Here is an 18,894-nt window from a genome sequence, read left to right on the forward strand (position 1 = left end):
AAGTGGGTGAACGTAAGGGGTGCACCCACGAAGGATGGTCTTGATTGTTTAAACCATGTTTTGCCTTCGGATAGCATCGATGCGAATCCTGTCACGACACGTCTCAAGCAAATCAACGAGAAGAAGAAACTCCTTCGCGCCATATAGGATTTGTTTCGTAAATAGGCCGGATTTCGAGGCAAGATGAATCAGATTTTGCGGTTTCGACATGAGTTACACTGCCGGCCGCTGTGGCCGAGCGGTTCTAGGTGCTTCTATTCGGAACCGCGCTGTTGCTACGGTCGCAGGTTCGAATCCTGCCTCGGGCATGGATTATGTGATGTCCTTAGGTTAGTTAGGTTTAAGTAGTTCTAAGTCTAGGGGACTGATGACCTCAGATGGTCCCATAGTGCTTAGAGCCATTTGAATCATGAGTTACACTATTCGCATTCCATACTGGCACCTAGGTTCCTGGTAAATTACCAGTATCTTTGGAAGCACGTATCCATTTGCCGACGTAACGGGTTGGATTGTGTAAGAGCGAGTTGTTGCATGATCACTCCACATCAACTTCTTATCGACTTCTATCCATTTAAACTGCTGAGTTCGTGATGTTTGAAGTTCAGTCCATATACCACTTTGATTCGTATTATAAATGTGTAATACGTTCCATGGTGTTAATTAAGGGCAGTACTTCCTTATGAAACTCGTCACATCTTTCATTCAAGTCACCACCTGTATTCCAGGCTGTAGTGATTACACATTTTGTTATCACCCATGAGCAAAGATGGTGTCTCAGTTTAAACATCACAACCCATCAATAAATAGATCCAATGAGTCTAGTCAGTCTTATTTCTCGGGCCTTTTTCAAATCACAAGCGCGAATATACCAGCTTATAAACATAAGCCTTTGAATAATTTTCGCCAATCTGACCTTTTCAGCTATATAATCAACAAGCACGTTAAGTTTCGAGCGCTGTCTTTCCTCTCCTTTCTCTAGCACATGATGAAAATATCGCAGATGACGTATGTCTTGCACCATACGATATCGTTTCTATACTCTTTGGAAACTTAATCTTTTAGTTTTCCCAGAATCCTGGAATTCAGTTATTTCCTTTGCCTTTTGACTTCTTCCTGATGGCTTGAGCTTGACAGATGAGGACGACTTGTTTCCATCACTTTGTAACAACGCTTCGTCACTATCAGGTTCAGGACCATCCATAAGTTTTTCACAATCAGACGAGTCTTCTTCTGCATATTCATATTTTTCTATGTATATTATTTTCGTGATGTATATTATTATCATTGATTGCTACTGCTTCATCTACCACATTTATTATGAATTCAGCTGCATTTCTCTCCTTGACCGTAAATCCTGTAGATCATCTTCTTCTTTGTTAATATTGTCACTGTAGAATGTTTGACATTGTTGGCAGAGCCACAATATCATCACTGTCAAAGAGTAGTTCTCGAAGGTGTTCTTTAGCTTTTGGAAACAGATGGAAATCCGTTAGGACCAAGTCGGGGCGGTATGGAAGGTGATCGAGGTCAGTGAACCCAAGACTTCGGACTGTTGAAGATGTCAGAGCACTCGCCTGTAGTCTGGAACTGTCATGCTGGTGGAGAGGCTGATCCATGTGTGGACGGAGTCTTAGAATTCGAAACACGATTACAGCTAAGCTTTTTCTTATGCAATGACAATTATGTTACACACCGCCATGCTACAATCTGCAATGCGGAGCCCTCTAGTAGCAGAGGGCTGAAAATATGTAGGCATGAAGGATAAAGATGTAGAATGTTGATAACGTTTGCTTTATTTAAAAATGCTTAAGAGTTTTCACATAAAGAATTCGGAGGCATTACTTCTCAGCTCATCTTCAGAGATTACACATATATAGAGTGAACATTAAAAAAACCGATAAACTGCAGGGACAGATTCCTCACTGTAAATGGAGGAAAGAAGATCCTATGAACGTGTGTCCGGAAATGAATCGGTTCCACGGTAGATGGCGCGGACGAATGAAATTTCCTCTGACCATGTCCGTGTGTTGTATGTGTTTGCTGGCTATGTGACTGACGCAGCATACCCAAGCAGCAGAAAGATCTGGTATTCATGTCGGGAAGAAGCCGAGATGGTGTTTGTGTATGATCAAGCAGATGGAAACGGTCGAGAGGCAGAACCTGGACCTCGAAATCTAGTGTACGCACAATCCACTGCCTCTCTGCACGTTCGTCTGTCTGAAAGGACCCATGATCACACAAAAGGCCAAAAAGGGCTTGAAATGTTATGTGATGTGGTTGGTGTCTGTAAGGGTACTTGTTCTGATATAGCCATGCTGCGTCTATATAGAAAAGCAACGAAACAAGAACACGATGGCACCCCCCACTTTACATGACATCTGTCAGATTCAAATCTCTTCAATGTTTGTTGACACTGGAGGACAGCGTTCTGTTTTCTACATTCCAAACGTGAAGTGAAACACTGCTGAAACTTTCCCCTAATTCTGCAATGATACAACTTACATGAAGTATTTCTTGGTCCTCACAGTCAAATGCCTTTGTTAAATGAAAGAAAACGTGTGCTCTCCTCAACCCATATTTGAATCCTGACAATGCCTCACATACAAAGAATACACTGCATTATTTATGGATACTTCTTTCCTGAAGCAAAACAGCGAGTATGAGAGTAAAGAATGAGCACTGAATTATGCCACCACTCTCGTACATATTACCTTCTCAAAAAACTTTTTAAAACATTGGTAGCCAGTATCCATCACATGATATACAACTGGTGCTTGTAACTGGCCTATATCACAAGCCCAGTCTCTACTAAGACTATTCCGAGCCCCTCTCGCTGCCCTCTTTAGGGAAGTCCTTACATATAGTTCCCATCTGTTCTGTCACCTTACTGACCCCAGCACTTGGTTTAAAAATACTGGTGACTTTTTAGTTTTTACCTAAGGACTCCTCCAGTGTGGACCTATACTGCACCTGTGACTGCTACCTACTAGTAGTATCCTCTTTGTCTTAATGCTTCTTAGGCCTCCTAGCAATATTGAGCGTCTGCTGCATCTTACCTGCCTACAACTACTGGAGGATCCTCTCCACATGACTCTGACTGTTGGCTAAGCGTATTCTCAACATTCAAAATGAAACTGTCAGTGTGTGTTTTCTTCCTAATAGCTTTACTGCTAAGTGCTAGTTCCCACTTCTTCACCTGTAGTCTCTTCACCTTTTGTCTGACATCCTCTAACAGTGCCTGAAGGGCACCTATTCTCACTTCCTACTCCACTTTTACTCTGGTCATTCTATGTGTCCTGTAGCTCCAAGAGAGGACCTCATTTTCTACTACATTCACACAGTTGAAACCACTTGCTATACAACTCACCATGTGCCCCACAACGCAGTATCTATGACAACTGATGAACTTCTCACTTGTGGTCAAATTTTACAATATCTTTTAACAAATATAGTGAAATAATATAATAACATGAGTGTTCTGGATATTGAGCAACAGTTGATGATATCAAACCAAATATTCCTGAGAGCTGATGTTAGAATATAACCCTGTGTTAACATAGATTTTAGGAGAACTATTTATTTTAAATAGAAAATATTATATGAAATTGATCAACATGAACTTTTTATATTCATATTTAATATGTTAGTTCAGTATTGGCCTTAAATGCAAAGAAATTTTTGTACAGCTGGTTAATTACACTATACTAATGCAAATAACAGGAAGAAAAAACTCACTCTAAATTGAAATTAGTATTTGTAAATCAATAATACTTAATTTTTTATCTCTGTTTACTGTACTATTTCAGCATTTGCTTTGAATTTTAAGAAAATATAGAAGTAGTTGATAACATTAACACTATATTGTTACAAATATCAGGGGAGAGTGCTTATTTTAAACTAAAAATAATTTTTGGAAAAACAACAGGAGCAAATTTTAAAAGTTCTGTTTACTATCTTAGTTTGATATTGGCTGTTAATGTAGAGAAAATTTAAAGAGGTGTTTAATTACATCATATTAACACTTATACTAGGGAGAACAAAGTTTTTCTAAATTGAAAATAGTATTTGGAAAATGTCCAAAATTTCAAGTTTTCTAAAGTTCTGTTTATTATCTTAGTTCAATATTTGATTTCAGTTTGAAGGAAATTGGTAGTCCTCATTATTGATGTAAATATCAAGAAGAAGTAATTATTATGAACTGAAAATAGTATTGGAAAATCAGTAATATTAACATTTTTTTAAAATGTATATATTATCTGGGTTCAGTTGTAGAGTTTGATGTGAACAAAATTTAAAGAGCTCATATTAAATTAATAGTGATATCAGGGAGAAAATTGTTATTCTAAATAAAAAATCAAGGATAGAAATGATCAACAGTAACATATAAAGTTATATTTAGAATTAGAATTCAGTGTTGCCTTTCAGTTTAAAGAATCAGTATGGTATGAATTAAAAAATGAATATTATAAACTGAAATTATTTGGAAATTGACAACATTAACTTTTAATGAAGTTTTGTCATTTCTATTTATTTCTATTTAGTATTCTTTTCCTTTTTGAAGTTATAGTCAGAGTTTCATTCAGTGTTGGATTTTAATTTAAAGAAAACTTATGGAGTTAGTTAAATATACTAACCTTACAATACTACAGACATTAGTGAGGAAATTATTATTATTATGAACTGAAACCAGTATTTGTAAATTTGGAGAATTAAACTCTTTTAAACTTCTATTAATTTTTCTATTATTTTCTATTTGTTTGCCAGCCAGTGTGGCCATGCGGTTCTAGGTGCTTCAGTCTGGAACCACGTGACCGCTACGATCACAGGTTCGAATCCTGCCTCGGGCATGGATGTGTGTGATGTCCTTAGGTTAGTTAGGTTTAAGTGGTTCTAAGTTCTAGGGGACTGATGACCACAGATGTTAAGTCCCATAGTGCTCAGAGCCATTTGAACCAATCTATTTGTTTCTTTGTTTACCTTTCAATTTTTTATTTTTTGAATTTCTGTTTAGTGTCTTCATTCAGTACTGGGTGTAAATTTACAAAAAACTTACAGGGCTTGTCAAGTGTACTAAAGTTACAGTAATAGATATCAGTGAGGAAATAATCATTATCAACTGAAACTAGTATTAGGAAATTACGAGAATATATTTTATTAAAAAAATCTATTTATTTGTTTATTATTTCCTATTTATTTTCCGAGTTATTTATAGTTATTATTCTATGATTTTTCAGTTTTTTACCTGTTTAGCGTCTTTATTTAATATTAGATTTCAATGTAAAGAAAACTTATAGCATGAGGAAATAATTATTATGAAATGAAACTAGTATTTGGAAATAAGGAGATGTAATATTTTTTTCAGTTTCTATTTAATTTTTCTACTATTTTTCTGTTACTTGTCTGTTTACTTGTATTTATTTTTCTATTATGTGACTGTTGTTGCTGTTAGTTTAAGCTCTGTTCAGTGTCTTAGTCCAGCGCTGGTGCAGAGGAATGATATTTAGAAGCGGCGCAGGCGGCCGCCGTGTGTACAGAGGTGTCAGACGGACAGTGGCTCAGTACCTGGGGCGGCTGCAGGGAGCAGGCGAGCAGGCCGGGCCTGGGGGCGACGGCCCTGGCCTGCCAGGCGAGCGGCGCCGCCAGCGACGCGGCCAGCAGCCAGGCGGCGGCGGCGGGCAGCGCGCCCACGCTGTTGTCCGCGGCGGGGCCGAGCAGCGCGTGCGCGCACACGCACGTCACCAGGTAGGCCACCGCCGCGCCGAGCAGAGCCTCGCCGCCCACGAACGCCGCGCACCACGCCTGCAAACACACAGAGCGCGCGCTGCAGCTGGCGCGCCTTCGGCCTTCAACAGAAGGCGCCGCAGGTCTACCGTCCAAGCAGTTTTTCTCGGAAACGGTGCATTTAACCTGTTTCCGCGGAAATACATTTTCGGCAAACTGATATGGCCAAATAGGCTGCAGAAAATTACAGTGTCTGGAAATTGATAGAAAATGGAGAAACTAAGACAACTTCAGATTTTCAAGTGGAACATAGGACAAAGTTATACCTGGGCCGCTGAAAAATGTCACTTCAATGTAATTCCACAAGTGCAGCTTAAATACGCATATTTAAGAAGTTACACTACTGGCCATTAAAATTGCTACACCAATGCAGATAATAAATGGGTATTAATTGGACAAATATATTAAACTAGAACTGACATGTGATTACATTTTCACGCAATTTTCGTGCATAGATCCTGAGAAATCAGTACCCAGAACAACCACATCTGGCCGTAATAACGGCCTTCATACGCCTGGGCATTGAGTCAAACAGAGCTTGGATGGCGCGTACAGGTACAGCTTCCCATGCAGCTTCAACACGATACCACAGGTCATCAAGAGTAGTGACTGGTGTATTGTGACGAGCCAGTTGCTCGGGCACCATTGACCAGACGTTTTCAATTGGTGAGAGATCAGGAGAATGTGCTGGCCAGGGCAGCAGTCGAACATTTTCTGTATCCAGAAAGACCCGTACACGACCTGCAACATGCGGTCGTGCGTTATCCTGCTGAAACGTAGGGTTTCGCAGGGATCGAATGAAGGGTAGAGCCATGGGTCATAACACATCTGAAATGTGACGTCCACTGTTCAAAGTGCCGTCAACACGAACAAGAGGTGATGCAGCGTCAAGGGTAACCGCAGCCATGGTCTCCGAGCTGATAGTCCATGCTGCTGCAAACGTCGTCGAACTGTTCGTGCAGATGGTTGTTGTCTTGCAAACGACCCCATCTGTTGACTCAGGGATCGAGACGTGGCTGCACGATCCGTTACAACCATGCGGATAGCATGCCTGCCCTCTCGACTGGTAGTGATACCAGGCCGTTCGGATCCAGCACGGCGTTCCGTGTTACCCTCCTGAACCCACCGATTCCATATTCTGCTAACAGTCATTGGATCTCGACCAACGAGAGCAGCAATGTCGCGATACGATAAACCGCAATAGCGATAGGCTACAATCCGACCTTTATCAAAGTCGGAAACGTGATGGTACGCATTTCTCCTCCTTACACGAGGCATCACAACAACGTTTTACCAGGCAATGCCGGTCAACTGCTGTTTGTGTATGAGAAATCGGTTGGAAACTTTCCTGATGTCAGCACGTTGTAGGTGTCGCCACCTGCGCCGAGCTTGTGTGAATGCTCTGAAAAGCTAATCATTTGCATATCACAGCATCTTCTTCCTGTCGGTCAAATTTCGCGTCTGAAGAACGTCATCTTCGTGGTGTAGCAATTTTAATGGCCAGTACTGTAGTTAAAGCGTACCTCTTAAATAATTCACACTACAAACCCAAGGATAATTTAGGTAATACAGAATATGGAGCGATAAGAAGTCAATATTATTTAATAATAAACAATTGCTACTACAGTACACCGTCACAGTTTAATGATTATTACTGTAAAATCCTATTCCCAGGATCTGTAAGAACAGTTTTAGCATTTTTCAGTTTTCTACAGATCGACATCGCATTGACTGTGGTAAGTCGCTGACTCAGATGGGTCAACACAACAAAATCAATAGAACGGCGAAAGTATCAGCCGTTCCTGATGCCATCCATATACACTGAAGAGGCAGAGAAACTGGTACACCCGCCTAATATCGTGTAGGGCCCCCGCGAGTACGCACAAGTGCCACAGCACGACGTGGCATGGACTCGACTAATGTCTGAAGTAGTGCTGGAGGGAACTGTCACCATGAATCCTGGAGGGCTGTCCATAAGATCGTAAGAGTACGAGTCGCTGGAGATCTCTTCTGAACAGTACGTTACAAGGCATCCAAGATACGCTCAATAATGTTCACGTCTGGGGAGTTTGGTGGCCAGAGGAAGTGTTCAAACTCAGAAGAGTGTTCCTGGAGCCACTCTGTAGCAATTCTGGATGTGTGGGGTGTCGCAGTGTCCTGCTGGAATTGACCAAGTCCATCGGAATGCACAAAGGACGTGAATGGATGCATGTGATCCGACAGGATGCTTACGTGTCACCTGTCAGAGACGTATCTAGACGTATCAGAAGTGGCAGCGCAGTGGTTAGCACACTGGACTCGCATTCGGGAGGACGACGGTTCAATCCCGCGTCCGGCCATCCTGATTTAGGTTTTCCGTGATTTCCCTAAATCGCTTCAGGCAAATGCCGGGATGGTTCCTTAGAAAGGGCACGGCCGATTTCCTTCCCCATCCTTCCCTAATCCGAGCTTGTGCTCCGTCTCTAATGACCTCGTTGTCTCCTCCACCTCCTCCAGAAGTGGCACATCATTCCACCTGCACACGCCCCACACCACTACAAATGGTTCAAATGGCTCTGAGCACTATGGGACTTAACATCTATGGTCATCAGTCCCACACCACTACAGAGCCTCCACCAGTTTGCACAGCCCCTGCTGACATGGAGGGTCCATGGATTCATTGACATTGTCTCCATACTCGTACACGTTCATCCGCTCGATACATCCGACTAGGTAACATGTTTCCAGTCATCGACATGCAATGTCGGTGTTGTGCAGTCATCTAGGGTACGAATAGGCCTTCGGCTCCAAAAGCCCAACTCGATGAAGCTTCGTTGAATATTTCGCATGCTTACACTTGTTGATGACTCAGAATTGAAATTCGCAGCAATTTGCGGAAGGGTTGCACTTCTGCCTCGTTGAACACATCTCTTCAGTCGTCGTTAGTCCCGTTCTTGCAGGATATTTTTCTGGCCGCGGCGATGTCGGAGATTTAGTGTTTTAGCGGATACCCGATATTCACGGTACACTCGTCAAATGCTCATTTCACAGCTACCTGGGAGATGCTGTGTCCCATCGCTTGTGCGCCGACTATAACACAACGTTCAGACTCACTCGAATCTTGATAACCTACCATAGTAGCAGCAGTAACCGATCTAACAACTGCGACAGACACTTGTTGTCTTACATAGGCGTTGCCGACCGCAGCGCCGTATTCTTCCTGTTTTGTGTGTGTGTGTGTGTGTGTATGTATGTGTGTTCGCGCAGTGCAGTGTTTATTTGTGTATAATGTGGGCAGTCACCAGTGACGTGACACAAATGAATAATGGAAAGCAAATTTTTTCGTAAAAAATATCGGTCCGTGCAAGACAATGCATGGTACTAATATGTATAAAATGCCATGCACTAGAATGCGATTTTTCACAGGGTCATATCTCGGATTCCATTGATGACAGGGATACGCCGTCCTGTGTTTTGGATAGCCCTTGGCCTAGCGACCATGTGCATACAGTAAGAAGAACGGACGTACTGAAGCTATCCTGCAGTCAAGCTCAAAATTTAAACATTACGCACTTCTTACAGCCCATTTACATTGAGCAAATCGGTTAGTTCCTTCGTATTACACGTGGTCTGTGGAGAACCTTAGATGGCTTATCTCCGGTTCCTGAGAAAACCAGAAAAATCATCATTTTTGGATACCAAACATACCAATTGTGGAGATGGTCACTTCTATAACTTCTGTTTAAGGTTAATCGTGAACATTTTTACTGTATGTTCTTATGCCGATGGTCTTGGGGAACTTCGAAACTGTTTTCGGTATCAGATGGTTCAAATGGCTCTGAGCACTATGGGACTTAACATCTGTGGTCATCAGTCCCCTAGAACTTAGAACTATTTAAACCTAACTAACCTAAGGACATCACACACATCCATGCCCGAGGCAGGATTCGAACCTGCGACCGTAGCGGTCACGCGGTTTCAGACTGAAGCGCCTAGAACCGCACGGTCACACCGGCCGGCTTTTCGGTATCACTACCCATTATCGAGATCCAGAGTTGAAAGTTACCATAAATATGCGGAAAACAGGAAAAATCAGTTTTTAGCCTTTTTTGTACCATATGTCGCAATTATCTAAATAACTAGCCCTAGAAAATGGCTCAGACTTTAACTGTACGTTCTTCAGATATTTATTTAGAAGCGCCATTATCCCGATTTCGAAAATCTTTATTCATCATCAGGATACTTCCAAAAAACGTTGATTCTTGGGTACCAAAAGTACCAATTGTGGGATAGCTACTCCTATAATTTCTACGCACGGCAAATCGTAGAAATTTTTACTTCATATGGTCTTAAGATGATGTTCTCCGAGAACCTTGAAAACTTTTCCCATCTATTAGCCGGTACCGATATACAGAGGTTCAAAGTTATCGTACTTAGGCACGAAAAATATGCACAACACACCCGGTCAGAGGAGTAAATATAGTTTTAATTGACGTATTGAATATATGGCAAGGGCTCTGGGATTATCGAAAGGGCTTTGAGGTCACCAAAATATATTTTTAAACGCCATTTTTTCACCAATAAAACATCATAAAGCGCTGTCTCTTTATAATGGACACTTCACACCTATACTAGCTATCTTGACCTGTGAATTATTCGATGGTGTCACCTGGCGGCGTAAGCGCCTTACAAAAATTATTTTGTAAAGCTAAATTCTTTGCACTTGCAGATCAGACACCGCGTTTTGTGGTATACTGTAGATGCATTTTTGTATAAAGTAGCGTAAAGCGAAATTTCGCTGGATGGGAGACAATTTTGCGTTAGCCTTACATCATGCATACTTAGTTCACTTATTTGTTGTTTATTTGTGACAAAGTATGTAAATGTGTTGAAGTGTATAAAGTGTCGAAACTTTACTGACCTAGAGAATTCGTTTTATTAAAGCAGCACACCCTGCTGTAACAGGGAAAAGAAGGGAATGAGCTGAAAAATTCTCCTGTCGCACCACAAAAAAGGCGAATACGCCTGTCTTTAAAAGATTCTCACAGAAAAGTGCGGAAAACAGCGAGAGAGAGATGGATGGAGATAGTCCCAGTGGCAGCAAAAGAGAGAGAAGACACTGCAAATGAAAAAAAAAGAGGTGAGTGAAGACCATACATAGGCTTGGGAGGTCTGGAACCCCTCGCCTCTCAGAAGACCGGCCAATTTTAACACGAAAAATATTCAAAGTTTCCCCCAGTTTCTTATAACCAGATGTTAAAATTTTCCGGTGTAGGGCTCAAAACCTGAGCAAACCATCCCCAAGGACATGTATGGACAGGAGACAATGATAGTTGAAGAGAAAGATAGCAGACTGTAAACATGAAAAAAGAGACAGTGCCAGTGGCAGAGAGAAAGAATGGGACAAAGACATTGAATATGGGATACAGAGAAAGTGAATTTGGCAGAGAAGGAGACAGTGGTAAGGCAGAACGAGAGAAAAGAATAAAGACAGCGATAGTGTGATAGACAGACAGGAGTAAGTGCCAGTGAGAGAAAAAGGAGACAGCAGGGAAGAGACATATACAGTGGCAGTGACAGGGAGACGTTGAGTTTGAAGGCTATATTATATTACAAAGAGAGACTGAGTAAAAGGATTTGGAGTGGTTGGTGTTACCTTTTTAAGTTAAAATTGCGTGTCTGATGTGACTTTGTAAACGATCTATGGATCCAACACTAATCTTCACTTATTCAACTTCATTCATTTCTGTGGAAAGCGAAGCAGTACAGACAGTTGATGTGCTCTAGTATCTGTCTCTCTCCAAATTGGAAGATTCTCACGAACTAGCGGCACATCAGTGGCGGTAGGAAGCTGCTAGCCTCAAGGTCGCCGGCGCCTGTTAAGAAGTGCCCATAGCAAAAGCTGAGAGATGAGTCAGTTGCACCGCTCACTGGAAGGTCACCACGTCCCTGCGGCTGCCGCCGCACGAAGATTCTCGTGTTACGCTGTGAGTCATACAGACGGAAGGTAGCCGAACAACCCGATAACGCGTACCACTGTGGACAGGCCGTTTTTGTCTCCCTAGCCGCCCCACCTTGTCAATCAAGAAGAAGAGGAAGGCAGATGAGAGCTTTCTGTATCAGGATCTGTTGGCGCCTCTACTTAAACGGAGGCAGATGAAATTGAGCAGGCACACATTAATTTGCGAATATTCTGTTGGAACTGGAAAATTTAATAAACAGTGAGTACACGAAAAAAAGTGGACTCTTCTATGTTATTCTTGCTTGATATTTAATCTGTCTCAACAAGTTACAGCAAATGTAGTAATCCAGAATTATGACATCTTCGTCTCGAAAGGGAAAAACTATTAATATTAGAAAGAAGAGTAATGAGGAAAATATGGGGACCAGTTTTAGATGGACGACCAAGGCAGCGCTGAATGGGCGACCTGGGGAAGGACCTAGCAGCCCTGGGAACTGAAGACACCTGGAGGAACCGGGCACAAAACAGAAAGGAATGGAGGCAGTTTGTGGAAGCAGCGCGTGGTCTGCAGGGCCTGTGATCGCTGAATATCTATCAATCTATCCATCTACCTCTCGAATTTTTAAAAAGTAAGAAAATATGTCAAAAAGAAATACTACGTTATTAATAAACTGGTGTCTAAAATTAAAGCAACAAACGGAAATTTTGCCAGGTTGCGTTTATTTTGCCACAAAACAGAAATAGGTGATAGTAAAGAAGAAATAATCTAAAGAATACAGAACGTTATCAATATGTGGCAGCACAATGCACCTAATATGAAAAATGTATGTTTTTGGGGGTGCCCGGATACTTTTGATCACATAGTGTATCTGTAACGCAAGCATGGGTTCGACTCGATGCACATCCGGGTTAGAGCCGTTGCTGCTCACAGAGATGGCAGCTCCGTGTCATCAAAGTACTCCGTCTTCAGGCCACAAGTGGCCCATTGGGACCATCCGACCGCCGTATCATCCTCACTGAGGATGCGGATAGGGGGGGCGTATGGTCAGCACACTGCTCTCCCGGTCGTTATGATGGTTTTCTGTGACCGGAGCCGCCACCATTCGGTCGAGTAGCTCCTCAATTGACATCACGAGGCTGAGTGCACCCCGAAAAATGGCAACAGCGCATGGCGGCTGCATGGTCACCCATCCAAATGCCGGCCACGCCCGACAGCGCTTAACTTCGGTGATCTCACGGGAACCGGTGTATCCACTGTGGCAAGGCCGTTGCCACCGTTGCGAAATCGCCTAGAAATTTAATCATGCTGCTGTACTACACACATCAACAAAATCGTTGCATCACGTGATATGTGATGCAGGTGCGGAGCTATTGTGGCTCAAATGGTTCAAATGGCTCTGAGCACTATGCGACTTAACTTCTGAGGTCATCAGTCGCCTAGAACTTAGAACTAATTCAACCTAACTAACCTAAGGACATCACACACGTCCATGCCCGAGGCAGGATTCGAACCTGCGACCGGAGCGGTCGCTCGGCTCCAGACTGTAGCGCCTAGAACCGCTCGGCCACTCCGGCCGGCGCGGAGCTATTGTGACTGTTCCTGTACCGCTCGGAAGGTCACCCCTCACAGTGTTTCTAACACACACACACACACACACACACACACACACACACACACACACACACGCACCATTTGGTGTTCTGCCTGGTGCTGCAGTTTTAATGGATAGCAGTGTATTTTTGGAACTTACAAGCGTCGGAACCCGTTTGGGGGTAGATTTTTCTCATTAAGGAAACCGTTCGACGAGCATCACTTTAAAGATGTCGCAGTTGCTCGCTTTTCAGTTGGCTGTAAGTGCAAACGTCTACGCCACTCGTAAGGCTAGAAGAGCTCAGCAACGTCGCGTGCTTCTGATTGATGCTGCCCGGCTAGCCTCGGGATATCTCGGTACCAGATGGACCTGTGCCTAAGCTCGAAAGCTGGAACAGTGCACGAGGCGCCACAGACCGCACCTGCCAGCTATGTATCTGTACGCTGCCGCTGTGCGAGAGATGGGCAAAGTCGTTCATCCTTGGGAACTAGTTCACTGGTGATCGCTCTTTTTTGGGAACCGTTCATTTTTACTCGTTCACCGTTCATTGTGCTTGGTATATGGTTCTTATGAAAAATTGGAAATTATTAGCATAGAAGATGGAAGGCGCCAAGAGGGGGCACTTGCCTTCCCCCTCCCGTACAGAGTTTTTATTCATAACAGAAATCTCACACACTTGTAATTTTCGTTATTCTGCAAAACATCTCGTTCAGCCAACTGCAGCGCTATGTGGCTGATCGCAGTGAAATAATATAAGGTGGCGCACAAAAAACCGCTCCCGAGTACAGACTGCTAGCCAATTACGGACGATTTGTTGACCGCTACGAGCAGAATAGATAAACATGTAATAATTAGGCAGTGAAGAAATAACAAATAAGGTAATGCAAACAAGTCTGAAACAACAGATGACGGTTGGTAAGCGACAATGAGCAGTCTAATACTCGGGGCCGATTTTTCGTGCGCCACCCTGTACCACTGAAATAATATCGTAGGTGTTATCATATTCTCTTTATAAAATGTGACACTATACACACGATTACGAAGCGCGGGCTTCATTCGGTTGTAAGTCGGTCTGCCTTCCATAACAATGAACATGCACTTTTACCTTGGATCCAAAAAAGACGGAAAATACCCACTCGTGTGTGCCGTGCCGACGCCCTTTTCATGTGTAATAACAAAAAATCTTGCCTTTTATTTCTTCTGCTGTTTATCGAAATAGTGAAGTAAGCTTATTCGCCGTTTTGTTACCTGAAAAGATGTATGTATTACATACCACGTAATTTTTATGTAATTTAGGTAATTATAAAATATATTTTAATTACTGGTCGAAAAGAACTAGAAGTTCAGAGTTCAAAATAGGTTTGAAACAGATCTAGAATGGGCGTGCGAAGCGAACGAAACGAACAACTCTATACTGAACTAACTATGAGCAGTCGGCAGTGGAACTGCGACGAGTGGCCACGCGAAGAAAGACGAGACCGGCCGAGCGAGAACGAGACCGAGACAGACGGGAACGGGACCGAGGCTGGAACGAGACAGGCCGACGTGCCATTCGGGAACGAGACCGACCGTTTCCCGTTAGAAAGCCGCGACCGAAGTGAACTATGAAAGATCGTTCTTTAGAATTCGTTCCTCGCTCGTTCCGTTCATCTTGGTGAACCGTTCCTTTGGACCCGTTAGTTCGCGAACGACCCATCTCTACGCTGTGCAGTAGACGATGAGTATCCGTACCTTCCTTGGACCGCAGGTACCAGCGGTGGCACACATTCACACATCACGTCTACTTTATACAGAACTCGCAACTATCTACATCTACATCTACATCTATACTCCGCGAGCCACCTTACGGTGTGTGGCGGAGGGTACTTATTGTACCACTATCTGATCCCCCCTTCCCTGTTCCATTCACGAATTGTGCGTGGGAAGAACGACTGCTTGTAAGTCTCCGTATTTGCTCTAATTTCTCGGATCTTTTCGTTGTGATCATTACGCGAGATATATGTGGGCGGTAGTAATATGTTGCCCATCTCTTCCCGGAATGTGCTCTCTCGTAATTTCGATAATAAACCTCTCCGTATTGCGTAACGCCTTTCTTGAAGTGTCCGCCACTGGAGCTTGTTCAGCATCTCCGTAACGCTCTCGCGCTGACTAAATGTCCCCATGACGAATCGCGCTGCTTTTCGCTGGATCATGTCTATCTCTTCTATTAATCCAACCTGGTAAGGGTCCCATACTGATGAGCAATACTCAAGAATCGGACGAACAAGCGTTTTGTAAGCTACTTCTTTCGTCGATGAGTCACATTTTCTTAGAATTCTTCCTATGAATCTCAACCTGGCGCCTGCTTTTCCCACTATTTGTTTTATGTGATCATTCCACTTCAGATCGCTCCGGATAGTAACTCCTAAGTATTTTACGGTCGTTACCGCTTCCAATGATTTACCACCTATGGCATAATCGTACTGGAATGGATTTCTGCCCCTATGTATGCGCATTATATTACATTTATCTACGTTTAGGGAAAGCTGCCAGCTGTCGCACCATGCATTAATCCTCTGCAGGTCCTCCTGGAGTACGTACGAGTCTTCTGATGTTGCTACTTTCTTGTAGACAACCGTGTCATCTGCAAATAGCCTCACGGAGCTACCGATGTTGTCAACTAAGTCATTTATGTATATTGTAAACAATAAAGGTCCTATCACGCTTCCCTGCGGTACTCCCGAAATTACCTCTACATCTGCAGATTTTGAACCGTTAAGAATGACATGTTGTGTTCCTATCACGAAAGGGGCACTTGGTGTATGGTACCGATCGTGGGAAAGCTCGCACATGATCACAGGCCAAAAGTTATCAGGGATTCACCCATTCATTCTCGAAATACTTTCAGAGTGCCGTACAACATCAATAATAACAATGAGAAATGGAAACGGGTGTTATCCTGTAGACCTCAACAGAATCAACCTCTCCATATTACAGAGTTCTTCCTTCAGAAATGCCAGATATGAACCACCTACTGTGCTACGCCACTCAGCAGACCAAACTCTATAAGAAAATCATCAAACCGGGAATATCCCTATCCTACAGCCAATCACCGATGTCCACATCGCAGGACTCTTGCAAGACACGGGCATTCATCTTTAAATGTCAAGGTGTGAACAGACTGAGCACAGGAACCGCACTACGTCATGGACTCCACAGGTGTACACCATTAACTAATACCAGAACAGTAATACATATGCACACATTTCGATAACTGATTATCTGTGTACACTGCTAATCTCTTGTCCCATTAAATATTTATTTTCAACGATGAACTACATGAAACTTAAACAATGAATGAAAACGAGTGCCAGTTGTTATCATTCTCAGCATACGAATAAGAAAGATTGTATGTTTATGTTAAGTCGAACGATAATATGTAATTAAAAAAATGATTTGTATTGAAAACTCAGCGCAAATATAACAAATGAACATGTAATTGTAGACGTATTAAATAATGACGTAACTGGATAAACAGCTGGGCAGCTACAGCCCAAATAAATACAATTATAAAGAAACATCACGTCCGAAGTGTTGCGAACATTCTGACTCTTGCAGACGCGTGGAATGTCCTCGCTGAAATTAAATTAATTGCGCAAATTGTGCTCGTCAACGCTGTCCTGGCACGCACACGGTGTTAACTTACCGAGGATGACACTCGAAACGTCGTCATGGGAAATAAAGTTATTATCTGTTCTGTGTTTTCTCTTAACTGCTCTTACGTACTCGACGTACATACAGTGTTTACCCTTAAATGTCTCTATTTTTGATTTTCGTCGACCATATCTTTGCTGTTAAACCTTGCCAGTTTTAATAGATTCTCGTTTTTAACGGACGTTTAACCGAAGTGATGTAGAGGAACATAATCACATCTGTGTCTCGCTGCCCTTTCGAGTACATTTGATATACAGATGCGAGTAAATATACTTGTATTTGATTTGGAACCAATTTTTTATGTTGAAAATTAAATTTTACATATTTTCACAATGTAGACAATTTTCATTTTAAAATCTAGTTGTCACATTCAAGGCTAACTGGTGGATTATTTATACACTGGCTAGATTAACACAAAGGGAGAAGGCATTACATGCAAACTACGCCGTATTTCCAAAGACAGCTAAAAAAAGAGTAATTACTGAAAATATATCGTTCTGAAACATAATTCTATGATTTTGTTATTATTAAGAATCACAGTCATGTAGAACTATTTAAATGATAATGCTTTCGCACTTGATTGTTTTTTCGTTGCTTCTGTATGCACTTTCTTAATTTCGGTTTCGGAGCCATTGTCAAGTGGTCCATTATTGGACGTTTCTAAATGTATTCATCATTTCACCATACACTGACTGCGTAGTGATGGCACTTAAGTCTGACTACAAACTGAGAGTGACATGTTGGTGTTGTGGTCTTCAGTCTAGAGGCTGGTTTGATGCAGCTCTCCATGCTACTCTATCCTGTGCAAGGTTCTTCATCTCCCAGCACTTACTGCAACCTACATCCTTTCTGAATCTGTTTAGTGTATTCATCTCTTGGTCTCCCTCTAAGATTTTTCCCCTCCACGCTGCCCTCCAATACTAAATCGGTGATCTCTTGATGCCTCAGAATATGCCCTACCAACCGATCCCTTCTTCTAGTCAAGCTCTGCCACAAATTTCTCTTCTCTCCAATTCTGTTCAATACCTCCTCATTAGTTATGTGATCTACCCATCTAATCTTAAGCATTCTCCTGTAGCACCACATTTCGAAAGCTTCTATTCTCTTCTTGTCTAAACTATTTATCGTCCACGCTTCACTTCCATACATGGCTACACTCCATACAAATACTTTCAGAAACGACTTCCTGACACATAAATCTATACTCGATGTTAACAAATTTTTCTTCTTCAGAAACGCTTTCCTTGCCATTGCCAGTCTACATTTTATATCCTCTCTACTTCGACCATCATCAGTTATTTTGCTCCCCAAATAGCAAAAATCCTTTACTACTTTAAGTGTCTCATTTCCTAATCTAATCCCCTCAGCATCACCCGACTTAATTCGACTACATTCCATTATACTCGTTTTGCTTTGTTGATGTTCATCTTATTTCCTCCTTTCAAGACTCTGTCCATTCCGTTCAACTGCTCTTCTAAGTCCTTTGCTGTCTCTGACAGAATTACAATATCATCGGCGAACCTCAAAGTTTTTATTTCTTCTCCACGGATTTTAATTCCTACTCCGAATTTTTCTTTTGTTTCCTTTACTGCTTGCTCAATATACATATTGAATAACATCGGGGATAGGCTACAATCCTGTCTCACTCCCTTCCCAACCACTGCTTCCCTTTCATGCCCCTCGACTCTTACAACTGCAATCTGGTCTCTGTAAAAATTGTAAATAACCTTTCGCTCCCTGTATTTTACCCCAGCCAGCTTCAGAATTTGAAAGATAGTATTGGAATCAACATTGTCAAAAGCTTTCTCTAAGTCTACAAATGCTAGAAACGTAGGTTTGCCTTTCCTTAACCTAATTTCTAAGATATGTCGTAGGGTCAGTATTGCC

General features: G+C 42.4%; 1 pseudogene; it reads right to left on the reverse strand.

The window, feature by feature from the left end:
• Nucleotides 1-12,878: 12,878 nt before the first annotated feature.
• LOC124614488 lies at nucleotides 12,879-12,995 on the reverse strand (annotated as a pseudogene).
• Nucleotides 12,996-18,894: the final 5,899 nt, after the last annotated feature.

This window comes from Schistocerca americana, chromosome 4 (assembly GCF_021461395.2).
Source record: "Schistocerca americana isolate TAMUIC-IGC-003095 chromosome 4, iqSchAmer2.1, whole genome shotgun sequence".
NCBI classification, from domain to species: domain Eukaryota; kingdom Metazoa; phylum Arthropoda; class Insecta; order Orthoptera; family Acrididae; genus Schistocerca; species Schistocerca americana.